The sequence below is a fragment of the Pantherophis guttatus genome, chromosome 3 (genome assembly GCF_059756535.1).
Source record: "Pantherophis guttatus breed Tessera chromosome 3, ASM5975653v1, whole genome shotgun sequence".
Lineage (NCBI taxonomy): Eukaryota > Metazoa > Chordata > Lepidosauria > Squamata > Colubridae > Pantherophis > Pantherophis guttatus.
In genome coordinates, this window is record NC_142065.1 from 67,026,299 (window position 1) to 67,042,632 (window position 16,334).

The following is a 16,334-nucleotide window of genomic DNA, read 5'->3' on the forward strand; positions in this document are numbered from 1 at the left end:
GTGTCAGTCAGGTCTGTCCACACAGCAACCCATAATTTTGTTAAAATGACAAAATACAGTATATGTTATGATACCATGATATAAGTTCTGCCCAGTGGTGGGTTTCAGAATTTTTTACTACCGGTTCTGTGGGCGTGGCTTGGTGGGCATGCATGGCTTGGTGGGCGTGGCAGGGGAAGGATACTGTAAAATCTGCATTCCCACCACACCCCAGGGGAAGGTTACTGCAAAATCCCCATTTCCTCCCGATCAGCTGGGACTCGGGAGGCAGAGAATAGATGGGGGCGGGACCAGTCACAGGTGGCATTTACCGGTTCTCCAAACTACTCAAAATTTCCGCTACCGGTTCCCCAGAACTGGTCAGAACCTGCTGAAACCCACCTCTGGTTCTGCCTCTTATTTCCACAGCAAGCCATGCTTTTGTTAAAATGGCAAAATATATGTTGTGATACCATGATATAAGTTCTGCCTCTTATGTACTTGGGTGTGACATCAAAATGCATGTACAATAGGGAAAAATTATGCTGCGACATAACAACGCACATTTTATAATTAGTGTGTCATTGCCTTTTCTCTCCAGACACCCTTGATATGAATTAAGCCAGTATGTTTTAGTAACTTAACCTTTTTTGAGACTAAAAAAAAATTACACCAAATAGCTTGATGCGGACAAAAAAAATCCACAATAAACTTCAGAATGAAACTGTATTTGGATTTTAAAAAAAGAAACTGTTGATCTTAAAGGGAAAAAAAAAGACACCAGGGTAGTTTATACTGAGCCATTTCAAACACCATAAAAATCTGCAATATGTTTTTTGTTATCTTTAAATCTCATGATCGGGTAATGTTAAAAAAAAACTGGTGGGAAGGTGAATGGAGGAAATTATCTGTTTTGATAATGGAATCTGCAATAGCAGCATCTTGGGAGAATATGGGAGAACATTGCAAATACTGGAGCGAGATTCCTTCTGGTTTCAGATGTAAACAGGATAATTTGAAATTGCTTCCAAGAAGAATAGGATGAACAAATGAATCTACACTAGCTGATTCCATCTCTTCCCTTTTTTCAGCTATAAAATCTGTACTGAATATGTGAGTGAATATGTTAAGCAATGTTGTAGATTTGTAATAAACTTCTAAAGTTAGGTTTGCCGGGATGCTTGTCAATTTGTGGGTGTTGTTGAAGTGAATCTAGTTGTCACCACACCTCCCCAACAGAAAATAGCATGATTGGAAAAGAGTGGGAGGGTGAGGAGAGAGAGAGAACCTGTCATGATATTTGATGTATCCAAGTGATATATGACTCTTCCTTAATTTCTAGAAATAATTTTTAAAAACGCTCCAGGGTACAGACAGTCTAAAAGCATTTGATAATAAATCCACACAAGTTCATCAGTGTTTAATACAAATTTTGCTTCAAGTGCTCTTTTTAAAAAAATGTATTATCACCTTTAAGTAAATGCCATGGAAGTTTGCCAAATTCTTGGCTGCTCTTTGTGGCAAATTGATGCATTTCTATCGTTAAGGCATAACATGTCTGGCTTTCATGGGATTTTGCTAACTGATTTTGAAGTTTAAACAGTAATAATTTCTATGTGTTTATCAATTATATTTTAAGAGGTTACTGTGATATTTCTGTTTAGGCAGGCAAAATAGACGGGGGGGGTCACTATTCAAAAAAAAAATAGAAAGAACATTACCAGTTATCATTTAAGCCAATAATTGTGTGCTCAGAAGTAAATCAATTGAATTCAATGGAATTTACTCTTTGAGAAGTAGATAATAATAACTTTATTGTCATTGTACGTGTATACACAGTATACCCATACAACGAAATTCACTTAACACCCAAGACCAGGTCCAACAGACATAACAATCCCCAAACATACCCCACCCACCACAAATTCCCCACCCCTAAACCACCCAAATATCCACACAACAGACCAAGTAATATGGGATAACAGCCTTAGTGTAATTTGATTTCTGTTTCCTATGTTCTTTTCTGGTATACAACTAAGTTAAAGCCCAAGAAAAAGTATCATGCAGGAGAACTAACTACTATAAGGAGAACTGTAACCAAATGATCAGCATTGCTGTAGTATTTTATCATATCAACATGTGTCATATTAGGAGGGGGGAAATGGCAAATTTGAGGGAGCATTGTTTATGCAAAATACAAAGTCTCATTTGTTTCCTTCTAATTCTGTAATTCTATAACATTATGAAGTGTTTATTTAAGAATTACATCATGAATCATGAACATAATTCAGTATGTTAATTAGTGTCAGTTCTAAAAGGTTGACGCAACTTAGATTTACCAACATGAATCAATGTTGCTTAATTTTCCACAGTGCAATGCAAGGAACTCTATATCCAGCATCTTTTTAAAGTATTATAGAATCTAGAAAATATTTCAGCGATCGTTAAAACTTTTGAAGGCCACCTTTGAGATAGACGTTTTATGGTAAGTGGACCGACAGTATCGTTCTACTAGGAGAAACTGTTGATACTCTGGATGATACATTTTTCACCAGGATTACAGTAATGGCTCCAGATTAATTTAACAAATCTTTATTTATAGTCAAACCCATAATAGTAGCAGCCATAATTACCTGAAGGTTCTGTGTCTCCAGTGTCAAGAACAGAGGGATATGATCTGCTTACTCAGCTGGACTGGAAGACAGTAGGAACAAAACTGATGAAAAGGCAGTTCAGCTTCCTTGCCAATGGAAACAAGTCCTGGAGTAGTTGGGCAATAATAGAGGATAACTGATAATAAGATAATTGGGAAATAGATTTTAAATAATTCCTTAGACCAGGCCCAGGTGTGGTTTGTAGGTCTTAGTCTTTCTTCTTCTGAACTTGATGGACGATATCAGAGTAAAACCAGGGGTGAAATGCTATGGTTCACACCAGTTCAGGCGAACCAGTAGTAATAAAAGCTACCGGTACGGATGAACCACTAGTAAAAAAATGCTATGGGTTCGTCCGAACCAGTATTTCTGACGATCAGCTGTACCACGTGATTTATATTCTAAATATAAATCTAAATCGCCCGGCACAGCTGCTTCCCGCCCCTTGCTGTTCTACTTACCTTCTTAGGCCTCCTTTTTCCGTGTGAAGTGTGCATTTGGTGCGCACTGCACATGCATGTGCAGCATCGTTTTGCACACACTGCATGCGTGCGCAGCGTGCATTTGGTGTGCACTGTGCATGCACACGTGCAGCGGACATTTGGCATGCACCGCACATGCGTAGGCAGCAAACCAGTGGGAAACTGCAGAGGATTTCACCACTGAGTAAAACCAAGTACAATCCTGCTGCTAAGAGATGATGCTGTGGTAAAAATGAGGACACTGATGTCAAGCTTTGGACCAGCAGTGCAAGATAAAGCATGACTCAAGAGAACACACAGTTGTTGTTGAAAAAGCAGATTGTGATAAATGTATTGTCAGTTGACTGGTAGTGAATAACTATGTTGTGGGATTTGCATTTGGTGGGGGAGGGAAATCGAATAAATATGTGATGCTATTAGAAGGGCAAAACAAGAACTAATATAGCAAGGCATGCATAATCAAAGTAGAAGCAAGACTTGGTAGAGGAAAGGTGCATAAAGTCATAAGAGCTGGAAGCAGACTTATAGGCTAGTCAGTTGAACCTCTAGGTCTGGAGTACTTCCAGTGACAAAGCTATAACCACCTCTCTCCTTCTTAATATTCAGCTGAAATCTGCCTTTCTAGATTTTATCCTAGAGAACCCATATTCCATGATGTCAGAGAACAGATGACAATCTCCTTTCATTCATCAGCCATACAAAAACCTATAAAAGCATCCTATCCTCTTCTTCTTCCCATGAAGGCAGATCATTCACCAGAGTCTTTTTTTTTTTTAGCCCATTGATCATTTACATCATTAAACCCATTCTGAACCCCATTCAATTTATTTGAAACTTTCTTAAAATGCGAAGAATGGAAGTCTTCATGATCTGAAAGCTATTTTTCTATGGATGCAACCAAATATTACATTTGCCTTTTTTGCGACCATCGTGAATACAGTTTCTCAGGATGGCAGATGTTCCATGTTTTTCTTGTGATAATTATAGCATTTCTGTGGGGAGGGGGTGATAAGGTGATATTGAATCTTAATTGAAATATACTGCAGTGTTTTACACTATACCCAACCACTCTTACGAAACTGATTAAGGTTGCAGTTCTGTGCTTACACAGAAGAAAACATCATAAAAGTAATAGCACTTGACTTTTCAGTAATCAAACATCAAGAGAGTAACCGCTTAGAGAGGGCTGTGAAGCACTGTGAAGCAGTATATAAGTCTAAGTTTTAAGTGCTAAGTATATAGATAGATACCATCATAGATAATATGTGGATCTAACCAGGGGTGGGTTCTACTTACCTTTACTACCAGTTTGCAGCAGGGCTGCGCATGTGCGCGAGTGAAGCAAGCGCAGAAGCATTTTGATGACATCGGGGTCGGTGGGCGGAGCCTCCCGCTGGTTTTACTACTGGTTCTATAGAACCAGTGCGAATCGGGGGCAACCCACCACTGGATCTAATGTGTTCCTCACTTTCATAAAATTATTTTGTCTGAACTTTGGACCCATATAATTTTATATAGATAATCCTACTAACTCAGTCACTCCCTTCTCTTTCTAACAAAAGGCAGGTGCCACACCAGTGTGTATATGCTGAGGCTAGGGGAGTGTTGTATATAACAATGATTTTTTGTGAATGTAATAAATTTCAATGTCTAAGATGTGTTTTTATTTATGCAGCCAAGCTTAGTACTTGACTTTTGTTTCTTTTCTTTTTTTAAATTTTTTTTTATTTATTTAAAACAATACATCAAAAAAAAAAAGAAAGAATCAAACAAATGATCGCGACAGGAACTTTACATGATATTTACACTTTCTACGGTATGTAGGCTTCAGTCAGATTTAACATATATTAAACATAATCCTGGTTATACTTGACTTTTTGGGCGTCTGTTGTTCAACCAAACGTACCATTTGTCCCAACATTGGAAATATACGGAGTCCTTTTGATCTCTCAATGCTTTAGTCAGTCTGTCGGCTTCCGCATAATCCAAATTTTTCTCCAAAATCAAATCTTCAGCCGGCAGGTCTTTCCCCTTCCAATGTTGGTCGAAACATATTCTTGCTGACGTGGTGATAAATACACACAGACACCATATATTTGTGCCTATGTTCTATAGAACCAGTGCGAATCGGGGGTTGTTTCTTTTCAATCTAGTTGAATTCGAGGATAAATTCATCCTCTGTTAAGCTTTCATTTCATTAATTTGACTTAGAGCTAACATTTTTCCTTGTGTCCATAAACATAACCAATATGGGACAGGTTTGAATTAGAAGTGTATAATTTTGTTGTGTACCTTTACATATTACAATACTGGCCTGAGTTACACTCTCTTTCCCATTATAAAATCTTGGCTATTCCTTAGGCTAATTTGGTGCCGACTGAAACTCCATGATAATTCAGGGCTTCTGATGGGTTAATCATGGCTAGTTATGCTTTGGAGCCATCATACACAAGGTCTTCTGAGATAGCTTGACTTATATCCAAATTTTGTAGCGGTCTGGGGAATACTGATCCAGGGATAAAGAAAAGGGTAGGCATTGTTGTTGTTTGAGATTGCTGGAATGCCCCATAATGATTTCTATTTCATTTTTATTTTAGAATTTATTAACTGCTTAGGTCCATGATGGCGAACCTATGGCACGCATGCCACAGGTGGCATGTGGAGCCATATCTGTGGGCACACAAGTGTTGTCCTAGCTCAGCTCCAGAGCATATGTGCCACTGCCCAGCTGATTTTCGGGCCTTCCAGGCACCAGAAGTCGGGAAACGGGCTGTTTCCGGCCTCTGGAGGGCCTCCGGGAGGTGGGAAAGGCCGGGAGGTGGGAAAGGCTCCTAGAAAGGCTCTGGAGCTTGAGGAGGCCGAAAAACGGGCCTACCGGGCCTTCGCGTGCTAAAAGCGGGGAGAGCGCGGGGGGTCATGCGCGCATATGCAGGGGGCAGGGGCGCATTAAATTATGGGTGTGGGCACATGCACACGCAACCCCCCCCCCACTTCCCCAGCTTTTGGCACGCAATGGCAAAAAGGTTAGCCGTCACTGGCTTAGGTTATCATTCCTTTGCAATCTGAGAAATTAAGAATGACAGGCCTTTGAAAACTAAGCCCTTCCCCGAAAGTTTCAAATTCAGATTTTGTTTCAAGTAATACCCATGTTGCAATCTTTATGGTCAGCTGTTCTTTGCTAGGTCACCTCTTATCCTCTGAATGTTCTGATACAGTTACAAGGCACCCTGATTAATTGGCTGACAGGCATCAACAGAGAGGTGGAAACTAGATGGCTTTTGGAAACTGTCTTTGTTTTTAATGACTTTACAAAGTCATTAAATATTGTATATTTACACAAGAGCTTCCTGGGATTCTGCATGGGAATAATCGGGGAAACAAGTAGGAACCTGGCCGTGTCAAATGTCGCGAGTTCGCAAAGCCTGTCCTGTTGCCTTGCTTGAATTAAAACACCCTCCGAGATCATGTTATGGTTCTGGCTCTTCATCCAGAATACATGTCTGTTTCTCCAGACACGTGCAGTCCAACTTGGCTTTCAATTCGCTGCAGTTCCAGCTCAGTGTGATGGCTCTGTTCCCTGTTGTGGTCACACAGAGCAGAGTACAGTGTGTTCTGAAAAGGAGATGTTGCTGCTGAGGCTTAAAGCATGTTCTGAGTTTTATATGAAAGGTTGCTCTTGTGCCAATGCACGAGAATGAGATACCAAATAGTAACAACTGGGCTAATATATCAATGGGCAGTTGATATCATTCTGTCAGATGGGATGTCTTTTTTTATTATTATTATTATTATTTTTTTGCAGAGTAAAGCCTGCAGTCCATAAATTTTCATTGTTAGAATTTTCCTCCTCTTTTTTTTTTTTTTTTTTGTCCTCCTATTTTCCAATAAACTATCTTTACTACGCTTATTGTATTGGATGCTGATCTATAGTCCTTCTAAATGTATCACTAGTGCAACCTTCCCCAACCCAGTGGCCTGGGGTTCGACCAATTTCCAAAATTTTAAAGCAGCCAGTTTTAGCAAAGGCTTCTAATGTAAGGTTTCCATACAACTGATGTGCACATAAGCCTGTCATGGCCCTTCAGAGCCTAAGTCCATGGAGGAGGAGGATGAGCTGGAGCTGGGGCCGACGGACGTCATTGGCTTCAGAGGAACACAGGGAGGGGCAGGATGAGGCAGCCCCATGTCCCTTGGGCTTGGGATGGCTTGCCAGCAGGGAAGAACAGGGGCAGGACAACCAAGAGGAGGGAAGAGAGGGCAAGCAGTGGAGATGAAGAGCAACAGAGCTCAAGTGATGACCAAGGACCACCCCCTCCTGATCCCCAAGCACGGAGAATGGAAAGGAGGTGGGAACAGTGCAGGCTGACCCAACGACTCGAGAAGAGAGCGCCCTGCCCATCTTCACAAGGCACATCTGGGGACTGAAACTTAAGGAGACATTGTGGGGAGGGGGGTTTGTTGGGAACAAATGCTGAATTCGTGGAGTTTGGTGTGCCAATGTCTGGAGTTTGCTGGACTTCTTGCCTTATAATTACCTTGTTCCTTTGCTTCCTGGACTCATTGCTCTGTTCCTTTGCTTCCTGGACTCATTGCCTTGTTCCTTTGCTTCCTGGACTCATTGCCTTGTTCCTTTGCCTTATGGGATTCCTTGACTTGTTCCTTTGCTTCGTTGGACTCCTTGACTTGTTCCCTTGCCCTGCTGGACTTGTTGCATTGAAGCCATTGTGCTAACAGCATTTTGCTGGACTACTCGCAGCCAGAGGCTGTGTGTGTGTGTGTGTGTGTGTGTGTGTGTGTGTGTGTGTGTGTGAACGCTTTGCCTTGGGACTTGCCATAAACATGGGAGCATTTGGGGGAAAGATGGAGTAATAAAGGGACGTTTTGAACTATCAGCTAACTGTGTTGCCTCCGTGCCTTGCTCCGGGTCATCACATAAGCCTGATAAGCCTGATATCCTGCCAAGTTTCATTCAGAAGCAAGAAATGGCTCTTTTAAATACTACTATATAGCATGGCCTCTTACACGTGATGGATAGTTGCTTAATAGGCATGGCACTAACTTTTCTCTGAGTTTACACTTGTGGTTGTTTAAAACATTTAATGCTATTTCCCACAGTTTCCAAGATAATATAGCCTTGATACTTAAACCCATATCAAACATGGTAAAATTAAATTTTAAAAAAGCTATAAAATATGTTAGCATATTTGAAATAGATGCATGAAAGGAATATAAAAAGTGTTTTTCTGCATCGGATGGACATAAAATGTTGAAACGGGCAAATTATTCTACAGTGAGCCATAACAGGGATCTTTCCCCCAGCATCACTTTTATCCCTGAAGGTGATGACATGTAGAGAAAAGGCTTGAGTCACTTTTGCATCCCATATTACATCCCATTTCTAAATAAACAGTTCTTTATCATTCACCTTTCATTGATGAATTAAGTGGATTCTTCCACTTGCACTTTTGATGCTTCTTCAAATGTATATAGTAGATAGAGATTACCATCAAAAACCTTGGAAAGCTACATGGCAATAAAAACATCAAGTGCATCAGGTTCATATGAAGTTTCCTACCTATAAAACAAATATTTTTCCAGACTCAAAGCTTTATAAACCCCAATTCGCAGCCATTGATACTTGCCTCTATTGGGAAAAGGTGAAAACCATGAACAGCATTTCTCACTGAACAATCTTTCTGAAACCCAAATTCTCACAGACCAACCTATCAAACTACCTGCCTTTTAAAGAACTAGGTACGCTGGATTTCTAAAGGAAATGAAACTAAGACTAAGTTAAAGAAAGAAAATGAATGAGAAGCTTAAAATAACCATTAGAAAGAAGAGTCTTGGTAAACAGTCCAGAAATGCTGGGCTGAATGGAAAATTTACCATGAGCTCACTTCACAAGAAGGGATAATATTCTGGGCGGCTTTTTTTCTGGGGTGTGGAAGAAGATTTACTGACAGCCTTCCAAGGCTCTGCTGGTGACAGAGGGTGGGAAGAAAAAGGAATGGCCACACCTCTAGAAAAAACACAGCAGAGGAGAGGCACACAACAAGAGTATTTGAACTGTGGGCTGCTTTTATTATTTGCAGGCCCTAGAGTGAGAAAAAAATGCTAAACAGTTTGCTTCCTCAGTGTCCTTAAAGCCATTTTAAAATATATGACAAGATAGGGATTGGCTTCTGGATTTATGCCAGGGGTGGGTTCGATTTACCTTTACTACTGGTTCTCAACGGGGCCACGCATGCACATGCACAGAAGCCTCCCTCCGGTTTTACTACCGGTTCTATAGAACCAGTCTGAACCGGGGGGCAACCCACCACTGATTTATGCCATATGAAAAATCTGGCTGCCATTTTGCTACTTGAGAGTGAATTCTTGACAAGTTGAGGTCCAGATATGGACTCTTGGTTACATTTAGTCAAAACAAAAACCAATATTGTGTGAAGGTGCCTGAGTTTAAGAGAGGGCATGATGCCTTCTATTTGAGATCTGTGGCCTGCCTGCAGAAACGTTATGTGAAGCCAAAATTATTTCCCTTCAGGAGCATCTGGCAGAGTGAGATAAATTGTGAAATTCAAGAATATAATACAAGAACTTGGTACAACCCAAGAGATTTTGTTTCCTATGCTCTAGACTGTAACAGGAATTGTGATCAAATTGAAGCCATTCTCCATATCTGCTGGTGATATTCCACGTTTCAGGATGAGTTGTAGTATTCACAATCCATTATGGATTTCTGACCAAGTAGATTCATTATGAGTCTATCCTATCAACAAATTGGAATGGAAAACTAACTTTCTGGATCTCAGAATCAACAGAGATGATACCGATTCCTTGCTACAGCAAAGTCCCCATGGATATATGGCAAATATGTCATAGCCTGAGTTCATCTCTGACTCATGTTACAGCAACCAGTTTTATTATTTCCAGAATTAATTTGAATTGTGTCACCTGTTCAGTTGAAACCTTGGGTAAATGTAATAGTTTGTTGTGTGTCAGGCACAAATAACTGAGTGTACTTGTGGAGTTCAAAGCACAGGAGAATTTATTTTGGCTATCTATACATAAGAACCTAGTCAACTAATGCTCAAAACTAAATTGGTGCTAGATAAGGGTCAACAAAATTCATAGGGAGTCTTTTGTGGCAATTGAAGGACTCTAAACTGATGGCACATTTAACTCTTCCTTCCATCTCAGCTCTTAACTCTTCCTTCCATCTCTGTTCTTAAATGGAGGATTCTTTACACATTTTCAACATAATACTCATTGCTTGGGAGAAAAGCCATTGTTGTTGTTTAAAAGGAGATGCAATTTAATTGCAAAATGGTCAGTGGGAAACAATATGGCTGATCAGAGCAACTGTTTCTAGCTATATTATAGTATTATAGAAAGAATACATTTCTTTGTGTATTTTTGCTCTTTAGAACCATATTTAAAAGATATTGACAAGGTGAAGGACAAATATTCCAAAAACAAATAAAGGATGGAACAGTGGAATGGGTGAGGCAATATCCTACCTTTTAACAGTTAAGGTAAAGGTTCCCCTCGCACATATGTGCTAGTCATTCCTGACTCTAGGGGGTGGTACTTATCTCCATTTCAAAGCCAAAGAGCCAGTGCTGTCCGAAGATGTCTCCATGGTCATGTGGCCAGCATGACTAAACGCCAAAGGCACACGGAACGCTGTTACCTTCCCACCAAAGATGGTCCCTATTTTTCTACTTGCATTTTTTACGTGCTTTCGAACTGCTAGGTTGGCAGAAGCTGGGACAAGTAACAGGCGCTCACCCTGTTATGCAGCACTAGGGATTTGAACCGCTGAACTGCCGACCTTTCAATTGACAAGCTCAGCATCTTAGCCACTGAGCCACCACATACATTTAACAGTTATCACCCTGAATATTTATTTGGGCTTGTCTCTTTGCGTCCCTATGGCAAAAATTAGCACCAGTGGACAGAGCTGCTCTGGTGGATCCTAAGCATAAGTTTGGACTTCCCTTCAACTTGATTATTCCTTGAGAGGAGAAATGATTTTTTTAACAAACATATCATTGTTAATGGACACTGAACAGAATCCAGTTCAGTTGTGCAAGTAAGTGGAGATAAGACAGAATCCTGTCTCATTATATCCAGCAGCCCATGGATAGTAAGATCATTCATTTTCCTATTTTCTCTTTTGCCACACTGTTACTAGAATGTTGTCGAACCTGGACTGGGACAAATGCTATGAAAATAGCAGAAGGGGAGATGGATATGCTGGGATATTTGCAGCCTCAATCCTTCTGGAATTAAGGAAAGGATATTTTCTTGATTGCTTTGAAAAGAAGCAAAATGATATTAATTTAGTTAGATTCTCCACATTTAAAATGTCTTTTTAGTGTGATTAATCATTTGTATATAAGAGAGGGAGAGAGAACATGCGTGTTGGGCAGCTCTAGATTTGCCTTTCCAGACCTAACAATTAGTAACCTAGCCCTGTTGCAAACATTTTTACATTGTGCCAGCCACGTACCTCTCAAGTTCCAGACAGACATGGGTGGATACTGAGGGGGAGGGCGGGAATGGAGGGGGGGAATGCCCCAAACTATGTACGGACAATGGGTTTGGCTGAAAACTGAAAACTTGTTTGAACAGCATTTTCAAGTCCGCTCATTTGATTTTTTTTCTTTTCTTTTCAGGAACAAGCTACCCCTTTCATTTGTAACAGCAGACGTTCAAAACAGGCATCTCAGAATATGAATGGAATGGAAAAACTTGCTTGTACCAAGTTCAACTTCCACACTCTGTTGAGGACTGCATTCCCTGGGGGGGGGGATCTATTGAGAGCTGCAAGGGAGATGGAATTGAAAGAAGTCCTGGGTGGGGCCACAGGAAAAGTGGGTGGGGCCATCCATTCTTTATTTTTTTTTCCTCCTGCCTTTTCCCCCCTTTCTTTTCTCCAAGCAATAGTCAACAGCATGCGTGGACAACTATATCAACTATATGACCTGTGAACATCAACTCCCAGAATTCCTCAGCCAGCCATTCTGGCTCAGAAATTCTGGGAGTTGAAGTCCACAGGTCATAAAGTTGCCATAGTTACCCACTTCTGGACTACAGGCATTGATAAATAGTCTTTACCGAGGGTCTTAACTAAGATTTGAAATTAGTGGGCAACATCAATTTCTATCCTTGAGTAAAGCTTTTCAATGTACTGTATAGTATAACTCATGTCTTTTTTTCTGCTTTCATTCCTCTTTTGGTTTGCTAACTCCCATATCTCTTCATAATTCATTATTAGGAAGCAACTAGGTACAGATGGGAAGGGAAATAGGCATTGTGTGTTTCTCACCTAATGTCATGTGTTGTTTGGTAGAAATTGAGAAGCATCAGGATCCAGCAACAGGTCTTTCCGTGGTGTCTTACAGATCATTGATGACATCAGACACTAAAAAGAGAAACAATTGCAATACAGTAGGTGTCTGACTGAGAAGTTACCTTAAAGTACCGAATGTAATGTCTACCACCGTGAATTGGGCCAAAGGCTCAGGTGTAATATCTCAGTCTCTTGCCTGAGATGGCCATCTAAGTAGCTTTGAAGCATTTAAAAAATGTGTAATTTTTTTTTTCATTTGATATGGAACTTACTCAAATGGATAGTGGTAAGTCAAGGACAGGTAGTCCTTGACTTACAACCATTTGTTTAGTGACTGTTCAAAGTTACAACAGTACTGGAAAAAGTGACTTATGATTGTTCTTTTCTTTTTTAACTTATGACCATTGCAGCATCCTCATGGTCCTCTGATCAAAATTCAGATGCTTGGCACCTGGCATGTATTTATGACGGTTTGCGGGTCCCCAGGTCATGTGATCACCTTTTACGACTTTCCGACAAGCAAATTCACTGGGGGGAACCAGATTCCCTTAACAACCATGTTACTAATTTAACAACTGCATTCACTTAACAACAAGAAAGATCATACAAGGGGGTGAAACTCTATAAACAACTGCTTTGCTTAGCAACAAAACTTCTGGTTTCGAGCTGAGGACTACCTGTATTGGAGAAGCCCTGTACTGAGTGTTCTAGGAAGCAAGCTTCTCTTGTTTGACTGTGAAAGTACGCTTCATTCTTAATACATTGAGATCTTTTTTAATATTATAACATGCTTCATCTTCCTTATGTTTTTGAAGGGTTAAAGGAAAGAACGGGGGTGGGGGGGGGAGAATGTGATTGAACAAAGAAAACCTGCATACACCTGTATTGCTTTCTTCCCCTATGTCAGCATTGCCAATAAAACTGCAACCTTGAAACAGGAGTGGGAGGAGAACAAGGCTCTTGCCAGTAATTTTTCTAAGCAGCCTGCTCTTCCACTGACTGGGCCAAAGAGACAGATGATTCGAATAGGGCTCCTGAGTCCTCTATACATTGTTTGTTTGTTTGTTTGTTTGTTTGTTTGTTTGTTTGGGTTATGGATTTATCTTCTGCCTAACAGATATTGGAAGTGGTACTCACAACACATTATACAACTACATAAAAAAATTAAAAAATGAACATCAGGGTTTTTTCCCCCAGCATTATCAAGACTATTAAAAGTTAGAAAGGGGAAAAAAATGAATCTTTTCTTTTCACATACTTATCTGAAATGTGCTGAAGTCTGGCTTGGGTTAGTAAGATTAAGCAATCTGCCAAGATTGCAGTTCAAATGAATAAAGGTTGGGTTAATTTCTTATTTATCTATTATGGTTTTCAATATTTTTCACACATTTTGTATGGGATAAGTTACAAATACAGCAATAGATGATAGATATATGTGTAAATATGGGCATAGATATTTGTATGAGTTTTCAATCAGTGCTGCAGGAAACAACTAACTAATGACATTGAAAATATGAGTAGCTTTTTTCTAAGGGTGCAAATGAGGCAGTAGGGTGACCGACAAGGAACAGTACATTCCAGGATTTCTGGCAACGTTTCAGAAAAAAGTATAGTGTAACTTCTCAGGAAAATGGGAATCCCAGAACATATCACTGTTCTCATGAGAAATTTATATACAAGCCAGGAAGCCACAATATGTGGCATAATGAAACAGATTGACTCCAGGTTGGCACAGGGATATGACAGTGCTCTAAACTCTTATCTATTCAACGTATTATGGGCAGTTGGACTGGAAAAAGATGGATGTGGCTTTAAATTGGAGGAAGAAACACTAATAATCTGCACTCTGCTGATACTATCCTGCTAGCCAAAAATATAAAGGATCTGCAAGCCTTTACATTAAAAGTCAAAAAATAAAGTGAACAAATGGGACTGAAATTAAATAAAAATATGACAACAGGTATGGCACTCACCCTTAAATTTAGCAGTTATGTTATTGAAGTGATGGATAGCTTCTGCCTTTTAGGATCAATCATTGAACAATAAAGAACCAGTTTAGAAATACACTGCAGATGAGCACATGGTAGAATAGACATGAAGGCCTTGGAAAAGATATTCAAATGCCATGATGTGTCTATGCCTGCAGATATCAAAATTGTACAAGACAGGGTATTCCTTGATACACTTTGTTGAAGCAGACTTTGAAGAAGCAGGATAGGATGAGTAGTGACACCTTTGAACTTTGGTGCTGGAGAAAACTCCGGAGAATACTGTGGATAACCAAGAAAACTAATCAATGGACCATTGAACAAATCAATCCAGAGATCTCACTCAAAGCACAAACAAACAGCCACTTATTATCCTACGTCAAGCACATTATGTGAAGATATTGCTCTCTGTAGAAGGTTTTAATCATGGGCAAGGTGGAAGAAAAGAGAAGAAGAGAAGCAGCAACCAGGTGGATTGTTTAGTTACAATGACAATCAGCACACTATTACAAGACCTGAGAGATCAGTTTAGGGCTAGGTCATCATGGGGAGAATCAGCTGAATCTCTAGGATTTAAGAACAACTTAATGGCATACAGTCAAATTCCAAAACTGTCCCCAGCTACAAATAAGGGGAAAACAATGACATCCCCGTCTCTGCCAAATTGGAACCAAGACCTCTATTATCCTACCCTTATGAACCCAGTTGATTCTGAATTAGAGAGGCCTCCAATTGCAGATTGGGACTCTACATAGAATTATACAATGTGAGAATTAAAAGTCACCTTGGAGGTCATCTAATCTAATGTAACAATCAATTTTTACAGCATTCTCAATAGAAGGCCTTCCAATCTCTGCTTAAATAATTCCAGTGAATTATTTATAAATACCGTAATTTATAGTCCACCACCTTCTAAAGCAATCTCTTTCACTGTTAAACAGCTTTCACCATTACATAAGAATTTTTCATTGATGTCTAACTGAAATCTTCCTTAAAATGAAAACCCATTTTTTCATGTAATAGAGTATCATTATATAGATATAATTAAAATTGTACCTGCAAAGTAAAATGCAGTTCAGCAATGCCGCTTTTTGTGCTAGAATGTATAAACATTTTGCTAGGATTTGCTGTCATGACAAGTAAGTTGATATTTCAGGGTATTTTATTATTATTATTATTATTTTTAATAAATTTTTATTATAGTTCAAAAAAAACAAAAACAAAAACAAATGTATAATAGTTTTTCTATCATGGTGTAATATCACCAAAATATCCATGTATATATACACCAATAATCAGAAAGTAAAAATAGAAATTATTTACATATTCTTATATACAAATTTACATTTCCAATACTTATTGATTACCATAATTATACCATCATCTATAATTATAATCCAACCTTATCCTTTATCTCTCTCCCATCGTTTCTGGATCCAATCCAGGGTATTTTATTTTTTTATTTTATTCCTTGCATTTATGGAGCCATCCATTGCACAAATAAGACTCAGGTGGTATACAATATAAAAACCACATTCTACAATAAAATAGCATCAATATTGTTAAAGATGACTAAAAGGGAGCATCTTCAATGTTACAAACAATCTAGCAATCTCAACAATTCTCCATTGCCTTGAATATCAAGCCTGTTGACAAACCTATGTTTTGAACAATTTCCAGAAGGTGGCAAGGAGTGGCCAGTCTCACCTTGGGAGCAATAACATTCTACAGGGCAGGTGCCATGGCAGAAGAGGTCTTGCCAGGTGTAATTTTTTAACAGATGGAATCTGCAATATACCTCTTCTACTGGATGCGATGGGCAGATGTAATCAGGAAGGTAGTCCCTCAAATAACTTGGTCCCGTGCCATG

General features: G+C 39.5%; 2 long non-coding RNA genes across 2 annotated transcripts in view; one reads left to right on the plus strand and one right to left on the minus strand.

Annotated features, from left to right (window-relative positions):
• Nucleotides 1-12,553, minus strand: part of LOC117664295 (uncharacterized) — a 27,149-nt gene extending 14,596 nt beyond the window's left edge. Inside the window, exons 1-2 of the long non-coding RNA XR_015733116.1 lie at nucleotides 12,453-12,553; nucleotides 2,613-2,673 (exon numbers count right to left, since the gene is read on the minus strand). This is a non-coding gene — a long non-coding RNA (uncharacterized LOC117664295). The remainder of the gene's footprint in view (nucleotides 1-2,612; nucleotides 2,674-12,452) is intronic.
• On the plus strand, nucleotides 10,546-13,832 carry LOC148114623 (uncharacterized). Its single transcript, XR_015733117.1, has 2 exons — nucleotides 10,546-12,574; nucleotides 12,887-13,832. It is a non-coding gene; the product is annotated as an uncharacterized LOC148114623 (long non-coding RNA).
• Nucleotides 13,833-16,334: the final 2,502 nt, after the last annotated feature.